This window comes from Gymnogyps californianus, chromosome 2 (assembly GCF_018139145.2).
Source record: "Gymnogyps californianus isolate 813 chromosome 2, ASM1813914v2, whole genome shotgun sequence".
Taxonomy (NCBI): domain Eukaryota; kingdom Metazoa; phylum Chordata; class Aves; order Accipitriformes; family Cathartidae; genus Gymnogyps; species Gymnogyps californianus.
The window spans coordinates 152,369,455-152,383,354 of record NC_059472.1 but is presented as its reverse complement, the minus strand read 5'-3'; positions in this window follow the sequence as shown (position 1 = coordinate 152,383,354).

The window sequence follows — 13,900 nt, the reverse complement described above, 5'->3', positions numbered from 1 at the left end:
TCAAACAACTATATGTTGGATGGATCCTGGGGCTGTCGTTATTTTCTTGACATTCATTTATACTGAATCAGTTAATAAGTCAGATCTTATGTCATGTTAAACATTTTTTCCTTGTTTATTTTCCCTGCATTAATAGCCATATTGTAATTGTACACAATGCCCTGAGCAAAATTTAATTCACTGGCACTGATTTACAACTGTAGAACATGTTCTGATGGGGATAGCTGTTGAAAAAAAATCACTTTAAAAGCGTACGCAGGCATAAAGAACTGATCAGCTGACATCTAGCTTTTTCTGTGTGGGAACGAAGTAGTTGTCAATTATTTTAGTTTTGTTGTTGTTGTTCATTCCTTAGCACATACTTTTTTATTCTTTATGCGTAGGCAAATGATCAATGGTGATCAGGTGCTGTTTCATCTTAAATACTGTTTGACAGCCTCAGGGTTAACAGAAATCTCACTGCAAAATGTTCATAAACTTATGGTGACAAAAGCAGAGACTTGGAGTACTGTGCTCAGCCGTGTAAGAACACATCTGAAATTGAACTTAGAAGACAATAGTATCTGAACAATCAGCACTGCACATGTTGCACTTTTTTAAGTAAAGCAAATGCTTCTCCAATGTGACGTTGATGTGTAAACAAGAGGTAATTAACGAAGGCATCAGTGCAATTTCATGGAATATGAACTTCCCCCTCCAAAATCTTAGTAATGAAAATCAAAGTATATTTTTTGTTATTTTTGATACCCATAGCATTTAAAAAAGAAGAAGTCTGAGGTTACAGAGCCAGGATTTGATGGCCAGAGGACGCTGGAGGGAGTATAAAGGAAGGTTGTTAATAAGAAGTAATGCTAATTCCTGTCCCTAGGAATAACATGATGATGTGGTTCTGCAGCTTGTAACATCCATTTCTACTCCTCTCTTTTTCCAACTCTTTTACAGCAGCCAAGCAAATAATAAAATACTTTTATCCTTATCTTAGTATCCTATGTCTAAACTAGTAAACAGAATGTATCATTCACAATAAGAAGCTATTCTAAAACTAAAAAGTTTTGTTTGAGTCTAATTCTGACACAGCTGAAGATTTTTCATATAAACCTCATGCACAATAAAAAAAGCATATTTAACATAAGCCATCTGTAATTGCTGTGTCAATGGAAAGCTACCTAACTGTTTTGAAAATATACATAATTCATTATATATGAATAATTATATAACCAAAAAAAAAGACATTACATAAATCATTTCAACAAAAGGGACCAACCCAGTTTTGGCCCTAATTTGTGTGTGAGGTACTCATTTCCAAGATATAAAGTGTATTTTAAAATAACCAAGTGAATTTATTAAATGTTGTATAAAGCTGATGTAGTGTTGCATACTTAGGGTGACAGACGTGTTTAACTTTGCTTTCCAGTTGCCTTACCCTAAAAGCCTGTGAGGCATCCTGCCATGAATAAAATCTTTAGAAAAAGGGAAAAAAAGGAAAAAGGCTAAGGGTGGGAGAGAGGGGGAACGGGAGAGAAGAAAGGAACAGGAAGGAAGGAAGGGAGGGAGGGGGGGAGGGAGGGACACACACGGACAAAACTTGTGCCTCAGTACCTAGAAAAGTATTTCACTCATACCATCATTGTCAAACAAGGATTCCTAATTTTTATTGTACATAATTATCTCTTCCTGCAAATTTAAGTCCCAAAACTAATTGTTAAGCATCACAGGTAACATTGATAAGCAAGTGCAGTGATCTGTAGCATCTACCTAGATTTGAAAGTCAAACTGTGCTTGTGAAGCAGGACACCCGTTTGAAGGTCTCATGAGTACAGTTTAATCTCCCTTTGTTGACAGTCTAGTGGTAGCTAGCTTGCCTGCTGTGATCTTATTTGTCTCAAATTTTTGCACTGAAAAGCTAACAGAAATTTAGTCAAATTTTGTTTGTTTTTCCCAACGATAATTACTATTTCTAATAGGATTTGTATACTTCATCACTGGATGTGATCGAGATTTGGAAATCCACCTTTAAAGGGTTTTTGAGATCTTGATTGCCTTTCATTTCAAATCAGAAGAATAGCAAATGTTCTGCAAAACAGAATTCCAAAACAATTGTACTCTGAAAAAAATAGAATTTTACTTTATTTTAATATTCTTTGATTATATTTACTTAGTTTATGGTGTCATAGTATGGCATATCATCATTTCTTAGTATGTTATTTTAAAAATAAGTAAGAGCTGTACTCACATTCATTATACTTAAACATCTTTTCCAGATTAGAATCTCCTGTTTAGCCTATAATGAAATGGCTGACAAAAATACCAGTTTCATTTAGAGAATAAGGCAAATAGTATACAAATTAGGGATTTGATTATATTTTCAATATCCTTTTGCTACATATTTTAATATTAATAAAAGTACTGTTACTCTTATTCATACCTTGAATACCTTATCTGCTAGACTAGAGTGTGTGTTGTAATGAAACCTTAAGTGTCAAATAATACTTCCATTACAGCAGCACACATGGGTGACACTGCGCTCCTGAAAAGGTGATGCATTTCAATTAGAACCAATTAATGGCTGTTTATAGTTGTTTTAAAAATGATGTGAAATGAAGTCTTTTGCTCTGTTTTCATATGAGGTACCATAATTCTACACTGCTGCTGCTAACATTTCATGCAAAATTGTAAACAAATAAAAATTAAGACAAGGGAAAACCATGTAGAACTCATGCTGACCTGACAGGGAAGTTTGCATGCCAGTAGAATGGTGGTAGCTATCGAATTTGTGCTTTGTCATTCACTTTGTTTACATGTTTGCATAAGCGGCTGGACGTCCTTGGCCTTCTCAATGTAATGCACAACTTAAGACACCCAAATATGAAAAACTATCAATCATCAGCATTAAAAAGAATCAATAAAAGGGAAACTGCAGTTGGTAAAACTATGGATCAGGTGCATGTAGGCATTTATATTAAGCTTAGAGATGAGCAGCAGCCATCAAGGGAGGAAGAGCCCTCACAAAATCTCAGTCCAAACTGGAATGAAACATTATGTGATTCTGAAACTTTTAAGTTTCAGAAGTTTAAGTTTTAAGTTTTAGCACTTAGACTTGCTGGCCAAGTGCAGTAGGTAGGCGTGCCAGCAGGCTGTGAAGAAGGCTATTCCTACAGTATTTATGACTGCAAGTAGAGAGGAAAACATTTTCATGCGAGATTCTCATCTGAGTTTTGCAAACTCAGAGACAAACTCCCCGACTCAGTTCAAAATTTGAGCCTGATGTGTCTGCACAGATAATAGAAACCTCAGTATCAGAAAGACATTATGTATAACTTGGCAAAAAGAAGCCACTTTCCATGGGATCTCTCAATATTCATTTGTTATTTCTTTCTTCGTTTACTACACTGCTGCAGATCATTTCTCTTGTTCTGTCTCACATTGTTCTTGGTTAGTGGCACTTGCCTGAAATTAGTTTCTAATTGGGATAAATGAACTGCATGTATTCATGGGGCCTGGGCAGTTGGTTTTGGCTTCCAGCAAAAAGCAGTGAACAAGCAGATTCTGGTGGCTGCTGACAGCTGTTTCACATAGGCTTGTGTTATCAGGGCAAACACATGTAAACGATATGAATAAATAATGTGCAAATGTTTATAAATTGAGTGAATTTAACTTTATCAGATTATCCCCAAGCTAGTTTTAGACTGAATTTAGTGGCACTAAATCCTTTAGCAAGTACCACAGAGTAATGCTTCCTATTAATGCAGTGAAAGTATGGCACCTTTTTTTTTAACTTTCCACTTGGTACCTACAATGCAGAAATTTCTAGGTCAAGACAAAGCAAGGGCAGCAATTGGTGTGTGCCGACCATCCCAGGTGTGTACTCACGGGAGCAGTTCACCATCCTATCCTGCCAACAAGCTCACCAAACCTAATACGTACAGAGGTATGTTCTTGTTTTCTAGCCAAAAACATTGCTGTTTTTGGCTTTCAGATGTTGGCATCTACAAAATCCTGTACAAAGAAACATCTAATGTGAACTGTAAGTCATAGTGGGTGTTAAACAGTGGCTCAGTTTACCTGGATACCAAGAATGGATAGGGAAATTGGAGACAGAGTCCTTCACTCATTTTCCTTTTTTTTTTTTTTTTGTATTAGAAATTCACTGCAAAAGAAAGATTCATCCAGAGTAAGTGATCTTAGTCCCCTGTGTCCTAAACAGAAATCACTGCAAGAAGCAACCAAACATACTTAGAAAACACTCAAGGTCCAAGCTAATATTCCTGTGGCACCTACCTCCACTGAAGTACGGTGAACACTTACCCTTCTCTGGGTGGTATCCACTCTTACAACTCTCCATCACTTTTCTGTAAAATTACTTAACACCACTGTGATGGATTTCCAAATTATACAACATTCTTTTTAGACCTGACATTTACACTGTGACACCTTCAACTGAGCTCTAAGTTGGCAATGTATAGTGTTGTTGCATAGCGATAGTCTTGTTTAACTAGACAGTTTACTTAACAATTTCCACTTTCTGCTTCTGCTGGGGTCTGCTTTTGTCTCTGTTTTATTTATGTCAAATTGCTAGTTGTCCTTTAATATGTTAAACTGCCATTTTATTGCTTCTGCTAAATATGTTTTTATCCATAATCCTATAGTGGCTAAATTCATCTGTACGGTTAATACCATTGATTCAATTACACTCTGAATGAATATTGCATATTGAATTCTAGCCTTCTTTTTTGTTTAATATACATGGGAACTAACCACATAGGATTTTGATGTAAATCAAGAACTAAAATATTAGAGATGTGTAAATGTTTTTACCTCCAAAAGTCCTTGGAGATTCACTAAAGATGTATGCTTGTAGCAGAATTGAGTTATAGTGAGATTCAAAGCTGAATCCAAAACAAGTCTGAGTTTAAATTCAAATCAACAAAACTTCCTTTAAGTCCTTAGTATAAAAATGGTCACTTGATTTTTTTTTTTAATAAAGATTTTGGATTCTGGTAGTTGGTAGTTGTTACAGTAGCTGTTTCCATTGCATATTAAAAATGTGTTTCATCTCTAGCTAATATTTCCTGGCCTTTGGTCTTTTCTTATTGGGACTTCATCTGCTGAATTTAAGAATTTGCTATAAGATAGCCTCTCCAGTTTAGGCCAAGCTACCTCTTAACTTTTTACTTGATCAACAGAATAAACTGTTCTTTCTGGATCCAACCAGTTGGATCCAGTTGGATCCAGTTGGATTGTGAAACCAATCCAACACAATATCTCTTCACATAATGTCTTGCCTATGGACTGGAGCCTGGTTTGTTCTTTGCCTCCTATGAAATTAGGAGGAATGCAAATGTTAACATGCTGTGCTTCTCACACCCTTCTTCCTTCCTCCTTTCTTTTCCTGTTTGCTTTCTTTCTGCTTTTACAAAATTCTGATTACACCTGCTTTGAGAATAATAGTGTCATTGGTTGTTCCTTCTGAGAGGGCTTTTTCTTACCAGAAGTACAGTTTGATGCTGAAATGACATTGGGAGTTAATCACTTCTTCCCCACTGGGCCTTAGATTTGGAACAAAGTAATTCTGGGAAAAAGATCTGGCAGATGAAATTATTTTCTTTCTTTCTCTGGCATATTGTCAAGGTACATTTACCTGTGATAAAAGCACCAAATGAAACTCTTAAAAATAAAGTCTGCTAGAGTAAAGTTTCTTTCTTGCTGTTTGGCTTCCTAAGGGTTATGCACAGTTACATGTTCATTTATGTGCTCAGAGATTTAAAAAAACATTTATAGTCTTCACTCCTGAGGAAAAGATTATAAATAAATGATCCCTCTCAGAATAATTTGTATTTGACAATTTTTACTCAGGACATCTTGGTGGATATCAAGAAAATCTGATCTTGGGAGAAGACCGGTACACTCTCCAACATGTTATTAGACAAAAATTATGTAATTACTGTTTTCATTGAAGGAACTCATTTGTTGGCCACACTGAGGCACAGATATGATTTCTGCATGATACCACAGTGTATCGATGAGGAGGAGGTAATCGTTGCATTCCTGTGGAGCACCTGTGAGGGAGTTCTGTGCCCAAATCATGTTGGCACAGCCCTTGTGCCTGAAGTCCTGAGCCTGCAGTGCAAGCGTCAGTGGATCCTGTCTTCCGTTTCTACACTAATTGATAACAACAATCCTTATCAACAATCTGGAAAAACAGACACTTCTGAAAAGTGTATGTGTTATATTAGCCATATTGAAGTCAAAATGCCATTACGGAGACACCAGAACTTTGGGTTACATTAAGTCACGAATATCAGTGCACTCACATATGCCCCAAAGTAGAGATTTCACTCCAGCTAAAAAGCACCATGTAACAGAGGTAGCAGATGTTTAATGGCTGCACCATTGACAATGTGTTTAACTGTTATTAATATTTATAATTCAGTAATGATAATCATGGCTCCAAAGTGCACTAAATGCACTATCGTTATTGCTTTAAGTTAAACCTTTGTCTCAGTTAATTGGCTATGTGTCCCACTCCTATGTAGCCCATATGGCCAGGCCAGGAAATAATAATATTGTTATACTGGAAAAAATGAGTGACTGCTCTCAAGTGACTCTTTGGTCTCCAGGCAATTATTGAACTGGCTTAAGCAATGGTCATGCTAAGCAACCATTGCTCAGCCTTAAGGAAAGGAGTAATTAAACTACATTTAGTGGGATTCCTAGAAACAACAGAAGCCATTGCCCAAGGCAGCGGGTCACACAGCAAGGCCTGATCAAAAGCTGCTACCTGTGGCCTAAGAGGTTGACTGGTTATAACTGCAGGGATATAAGGCTGGCATGGCAAGCTATGGACAGGTATTGCAGCAAAAAAAGTGAGTATAAAGCCATCAGAGTGAGAGAAGTAGCCATGGGCACGGCCAAAGAAAATTGAGAAAACATTGTTTTGTCATGGAACTCGGTAGAAAGAAAGGCCGGGGATTTCTTAGGAGGAGAGTGGCAATTTTTAGCTAGTGAGCTCCAGGAAAGCCCCTGTGATGTGTCGTCTTTCAAAATGAAGATGATAAACCAAAGAACATATCCAAGAAGTTTTCCTTCCCTTTCTCCTTGAAACAGAAAGCAAGGCTATTGGCATTTGGCTAAGTGGTTGTGCCAAAAGGGTTAGCAACGATGCAACTTTGATCTTATACAATGCTTTTAACTGACAGTCTTAAATTAATCTAGAGATCGTGACAGCAGTACTGTGCTTCATACTGATGTATAAGATTTTTTAAAAAATGTTTGTATCTTTAGTTAGGCTCCATGCCTTCCTTTCACATAATTAGAGAAAATATTTTTACTCTCACACAAGATTGGATCTGACCAAAGGCAAATGAGGACCCGAACATTGGATGAGGGATTGAAATAGCAGACTGCAGTTTTGCTTATATCTATATTACATATACAACATCCAGTTATATGTAGCAGAGAGCAACCCTTTCACTCACCTCCTGGGGATCTCAAGAAAGGAAACTGAGTTTGCTCAAGCTATCCATTACATTTTCCCTTTCCAAGGTCTTCTCCTCCCCCCTGCAAATCTTTCCAGATGTGCACTAGTCCTAGCCATCACTTGATGTCCCAAAGCCTACTTCTGTATCTGTTACATTTGTAGGCTGGACTTGGCATGTCTTACTTCACTGGAACCTTTCGTTTTTGGGGATGTCTTTGCCCTTATTCTGCATAAAAATGAACGGTGGCTGCTAATGCTGCAATAAAGAGAAAAAGAAGAGGAAAAAAGCTGAAAAGGACAATGCTACGTCTCCCACAGAACTTGTTTCTTGGCCTTTGTAAATACCAATGACAGGATGTCCTGACTACTTCTTGCTGACTGATCCTATTAGGAAACAGATTAGATGGTCCCTGCTTCCTGCAGGTCTGCTTGGCGGATCCCCAGATGGACTCAAAGGGCTTATAAACCCAAGCCCCCACCTGTCTTTGCCCAGTCTGCTTTTGTCCAAGAACCTTATCCTTGATGAGGTGTATGTGCATGGGGGAGTTAGAGACAATGATGCAGAGGGATGCACAAGAGGTGGAGGGACAGTCCCGACCTGTGCCGCATCTGGACCAGGCAAAACATCCTCCTGGGCACTGTGTCAAGGCATTAAGTACATTGACATTCTGGATCCAAATCATGAAGAATTGTCAGATAATTAACTAACCATCACTTGTTTTTCTTTATAACTAACTTTTCTCCTTCAAAACAAATACTGGTAACATTAATAATCAGTTAGTTATTAAATCTCACTGTGCCAGGGTGTATTTATAAATATGTGACAACTTCATGTCTAAAGACATAAAGAAGAAATGAACAGCAATCCAGACATTTTTAATATTTTAATTAAAAATAATCAAGACATTAAAAACAAAACACAAGAAGTCAAAAAGAAAACAAGGATTTAGAAACAATATTAAAACAGGTTGTTAGTTGAAAATTTTCTTTCATGAAGCTCCTGCAATCTGGAACTGTTTTCTTCTACCTCATCAAATCTCAATTTAAAACACGTTCCCTGTCCCTCCTCATTTCCTCTATTCCATTTTGGTATATATGAAGAAGTCATGTCCTGTTATTGGTTGAAAAGCGTCATGTACTAGGTTCATACATTCGTACTTTAACAATATATTTAGAATATTGGTGGAAAATAATAATGGATCACATCTACACATTCATAAATGCAGATAAATGCACTCTTGCCAGTATGTTCAACATTTCTTTACCCATGGAAGTCCTGATTCTTGAATGTTATGCTAATAAAATGGAGAGTATAATTGCTGATCTCTCTGACATATATTACTCATAGTTCCAGGATCTTTTGGAAGCTGCCAGGTATTCAGGGAAATGTTTGAGTCCTAAAAGTTACATGAATTATGTATTTCTTGTATGAAATTTCAGACGATCCAATATTTGTTATACCCTATTTGCTATTCATCATTTGCTATTCATTATACTTGTATTTATAAGTTTCAGTTACCCAATCAGGGAGCGCAGACAATAGTATGTGATTTGGTTGACCAGTCAAACACTTCAAAAAGTGAATAGATGACACTAACAATTTGAGAACAAAAAAATAGGCTGAAATCTGTTCACATAAAACTGTTCAGTGAATACTTACAAATAACAAATGTGTTTGTAGAAATCAGGATTGTTTCCAGAATGATTCATGAACTGCAAAACGGCCAAATTAGCAACAAACACTATTTGCAATGGATAATTCAATCAGTCATAGATAAAAGAGAATTCAGCAGAATCTGTGATTCTCCTCTCAGGAAACGTCGAGTAGCGTTTTCTTTCTCTGCTCCACCATCAAAGCTGACTGGAAAACATGCTCTTTTCTTTCAAACTTCAGTTTGTATGAGATGCTAATCTTAACAACATTTTGCAAACCATTGTCCTCCCTTTCTTGAGTGCCCAGGTATTTTTTAGCCACATTGATTGGCAATAAACTGAGGCATGAGTGCATTTATTAAACCTGAAAATCCATGCCTGTTTAAGTACCTAAATAATCAATCAATTTTGATAGTTAACTTTAGAAGGCTGGCTTAACTACTTTGGGGCAGTCCCAGAAAGGTGGTGTCAGGAGTGGATCCTCTTGCCTTTCAATGTTTGTAGATTATCTATGAGAGCCACAAAAAGACCACAGAAATTCATGACTGCCCCTTGTCTGTTCAGGCAAACTAGTGGTATAATCATGGTCCGGTGGGATGACTGATGGCTGAGCTCTATTGCACAGATACAAGCGATTGCATAGATTTGGCAACTCTTTTTTAATAATATTCTAGCACAGGGAGCGGGATTGACATTCCCTACCTTTAGCCATCTCAGGGACTACTCTACTTAGTCATGTAGGTTCCTTCAATGGAAAGAGGGAAAATTCATCTAGACTAAGTCACCTGGGACAGGAGAGATGACTGACAGTGGTACAAGACTGGATGATGAGCCTTTTAGTAGACACATGAGGGGGGATACATAGGGTGATGTTAGAAACTCCTGGCATCTCATGTGGCCTTCACAGGCCTCTCCAGAAAGCTGTGAGTCTCTCCTAGGTTCTGTGCCATACCTGCACTGGTGTCCTGCATACCCTGAGTTGCAGAAAATTGCATAAAATTGCAGTAGATGCCTCTACACAGGCAAGTGAATTGCTATAACTTTTACATTACATAGGAAGCATTTTACCACTGGTATTGAATAACTATTCTTAAATGTCTGCTCTTACCTATGTTTTGGTCAGATGCTCAATGCCACTTAGATGTCATGTTCTAGATTTCCCTTGGTTTTTATCTAAAACCCAAAATGCATCTTCAGAAATGTTAGAGATTGTATTTAGCTCTTAAGTACTGTAACAAATAACCCAGGATAATATGGAAAGATCACATAGTTTCAGAATATGAGATGGTGAATTTTCTTCTTTTGCTTTAATGACATTCACACTGTTGCCTCTTTACGTGTGTGCACCACCTGGTTCACAGAGCCCAGGAACAGACGCTGGCAGGAAAGTCAAGAGAAAATGCATTTGCAGCCTGTACAAGAGCTGTGAATCAAACGCATGGTCCCACCCTGGCTCCCTGCCTGCTTCGTCCTCTTTGGAGCGCAGGAAAAACAAGGATGTGAGACTACCTGTCTCCCACCTGACCACAGCTTTTGGGACATGCAAGTTATAGGAGACACTCAGGTTACTTATTACTCCTCCTCTCTCACCTGTTTTTCTACATGTATTGAGTGTTGTTTTCCTCACCAGCTCCCTGTGCCAAGCTACCGTGCAATCAGCAGTAAAATAGCCATGCAAAGTGGGGAAAAGTGTCACAATGAGCTGATTGATCAAATATTTCTCAATTTATTCATATACTGTGTACAGTACCTACTTCCATTTCCTCATAAACTACTCCATCATCACTTTTATATATGACTTCAAGCTGCAAAAGCTATATTAATTGTCTTGCTTCTTAAATTGTGAGAATGGTTTCTTCTGCTACCCACAGTTTAGATACATATGATTATAAGACAAATCTGCTGTATGTTTCTAAATGTTCTCTTTGATGTGTATAACTATGTTTGTTAAGTAACAAACCCATGAAAATAGAAGGCAACAGAATGAAGTGCATCAGGACAATACTGAAAAATTGTTCATTTTAGCTTACAGCATTTGTCACAATGAAATCTCATCTTGAAATTCACATTTACATTTGTTTATTTGTTATTTTAATCCTAGGAGGCTTTAATTTTCAGTCCTGGAAATGGGGATAAATTTAACGTCAATGATTTGCTCACCTATGTTATTGTTCGTTTTCTTTTTTTTGATATATCTGCAGTCTATATCCTAGCCATGCAGTTATCTTTTTTTCTCTTTTTTTTAACAGAAACATGTTGCTGTTTTACAAGCCTTAAAGGATTTTTTTTTTCCAGATTAATTAAAAAAGGCTTACCAGGCCTAGAAAAAAACAGATGAGATGACTCTGTAAGTAGAGTAATTCATTTACATCAGAGTTTGAAATGAGTGGGGCTACTCAAGCGCGTCCAGTTACATAAGTAAAGCACAGTTTGGACAGTAAAACAGACTATTACAGCTAATCAAATGTTAATACTGGGAGTCCAAGAATGACCTTAAGTTACTGAATCTGGCAAGATGCTTTTACCCACCTTGAGTTGAAAGTGTCACAGAGGAAAACCTGAATGCTCACTAGAGAAACTTTAAAATAGAAGCATCATAATGTCTCTGAGTCACAGAGCTTTACAGAATGCAAAGAGGTCACAGCGTGGTCATCCCCTTGAGGAAATCTGAGTAATATAAAAATTTTCTGCCCTCTGACTTGACTGCATGGGTGGCTGAGCTATTTTACCACTCAGGAAGTCTTGAACAGCAAAAATGCTGATCAGAGGACAAAAGTTGCAGTACTGTTTTCCTTCCCCATTCAGTTTCTTTCACGTTTATTTTGATATTGGGGGTTTTAAATTGCATGGAATGATTTGGCTGATTATTTTACCCAAAATGTCCTGGAAAGAAAATCCTATAAGACTTGTAAAACACAAAAGTTTTTTGCTTTAGGAAAAAAAGTATATGAAGGAAGCAGAAGGTAAATTAAATTTTAGAGAAAAGAAAGAAAATAGAAAATGAGATAGCTCAGCCATATGTAGGAAGACATGAGTGTTCACACATGTACTTTCTTTGTCAGTGTAAAAATAATGCCTAAATATATGCAAGCAGATCAACTCACGCAGACATTCGTATAGTCATACAGGGATACTAGGACAGGCATACATTTTTGCATTCCTTGTTGATCATATGAAATTATATATAATCTGGCACATACCATATCATATTCATATTCATTGATCTAACTAGAAAACTTTTAGTCTAGCATCATTGTTCTTTAATCATTTCCACAGTTTATTTCTGCCAGAATATAGTGTTTCTGAGAATAATACAGAAAATGTCTTACTGGGTAATTGGAGGTGGTGTATTTCCTGAAAATGATCATATTTGCTTTTAGTTAGAGTGCTTTTTCATCTCAGTGCATTCCCAAACTTATCAACAAATTTCCTGAAGTACGAAATTCTTCATAGGGATGTTTAAGAATGAAGTAAAAAACTTAGAAGTGATAAATTCATTCAGAGCTCCTCAACAAAACATAGCTATATAGATACACTCTAACACCTAATTATCTTCTGGCTCCTATTCACACATTTATACATGGTAAAGGCAGAGTGTGGAAAAACTTGCTGAACTGGTTCTTTGGTTAGGCTTCTTCCCATCTACCCTTACACAGGTTATATCTTGCCATTAAGATAAGATTTTTGGGATAAGGACTATCTCTTGACTCCATATTTGTATGACAGCCAGCACAGTGACTACTGCAAAACACAGCAAAAGTGAAAATTCCTACTCAAAAGGCCATAGTTAGATGAATGCAAGAACAGCTGTTCTGGCTTAGGCCAACAGTCCATCTAGCTGAGTATCTCGTGTCCACCAGCATCCACAGGTAAAAATCCAAGGAAGAGCAAGCATATGTAATGCTTTGCATATTCAGACTGAAACTATTTTCAGCTCAAGGATTTCCTCATCTTGATGAGATTTTCCTATTTAGTAATCTCCAGAGGGCGATTCTTCCAAGTGTTTGTCCAGCTGCCTTTTGATATCATGCCAATTTTATGCACAACGCCCTCTGGCAAGCTGTCCCACAGGTCCATCGCCCGCCACATGGAGAACCACCCTCTTTAGTTTGTTCTGAACCTGGCCCTTATGCATGCACATGATGGCCCCAGTTCTTGGTTTTGGCAAAGAAAGTGAGCTGTCAATCTTCGTGTCACCCATAATTATACTGAGCTCTACCAAATCCTCCCTAAGTTTCTTTTCCAGGCTGAGGAGCTCCAGCCTATGCAGTTGCTGTTTGTGCAGAAACCATTTCAGAAAAAAAAGGGATCTTCCTTGTTGCCCTGCTCTGGACCTTTTCAAATCCTAATACATCTCAGAGGCCATTTTATAAATAGAGCTGGGACTGCTTTTCCTTATGTGCATCACTTTACATATATCTACATTGCATTTCACCTATCATTTTATTGCCCAGTCACTCAGTCTTTGCAATACTTCACAGCCTGCCCTTGTCCTACAAGTCTGAATAACTTTGTATCATCAGCATATTTTCTTACCTTACTGCCTACTTTCTTTTTCAGGTCATTTTTGACATTTGTCTCTGAGGCAGTGCCAGTTTAACCAGCTTGTACCTGCTGCACATCCTCAGCATGGCTGGAATAGCTGTCCATGACCGGGACTGGGGTGACACAATGACCTGGACGGGGGAAGTGACCTGCAATTTTTTTGCTGGGCTGTTTTTAAATGGGGAGGCAGGGAGAGCATAAGCTGATACTGATCTCAAACATGGA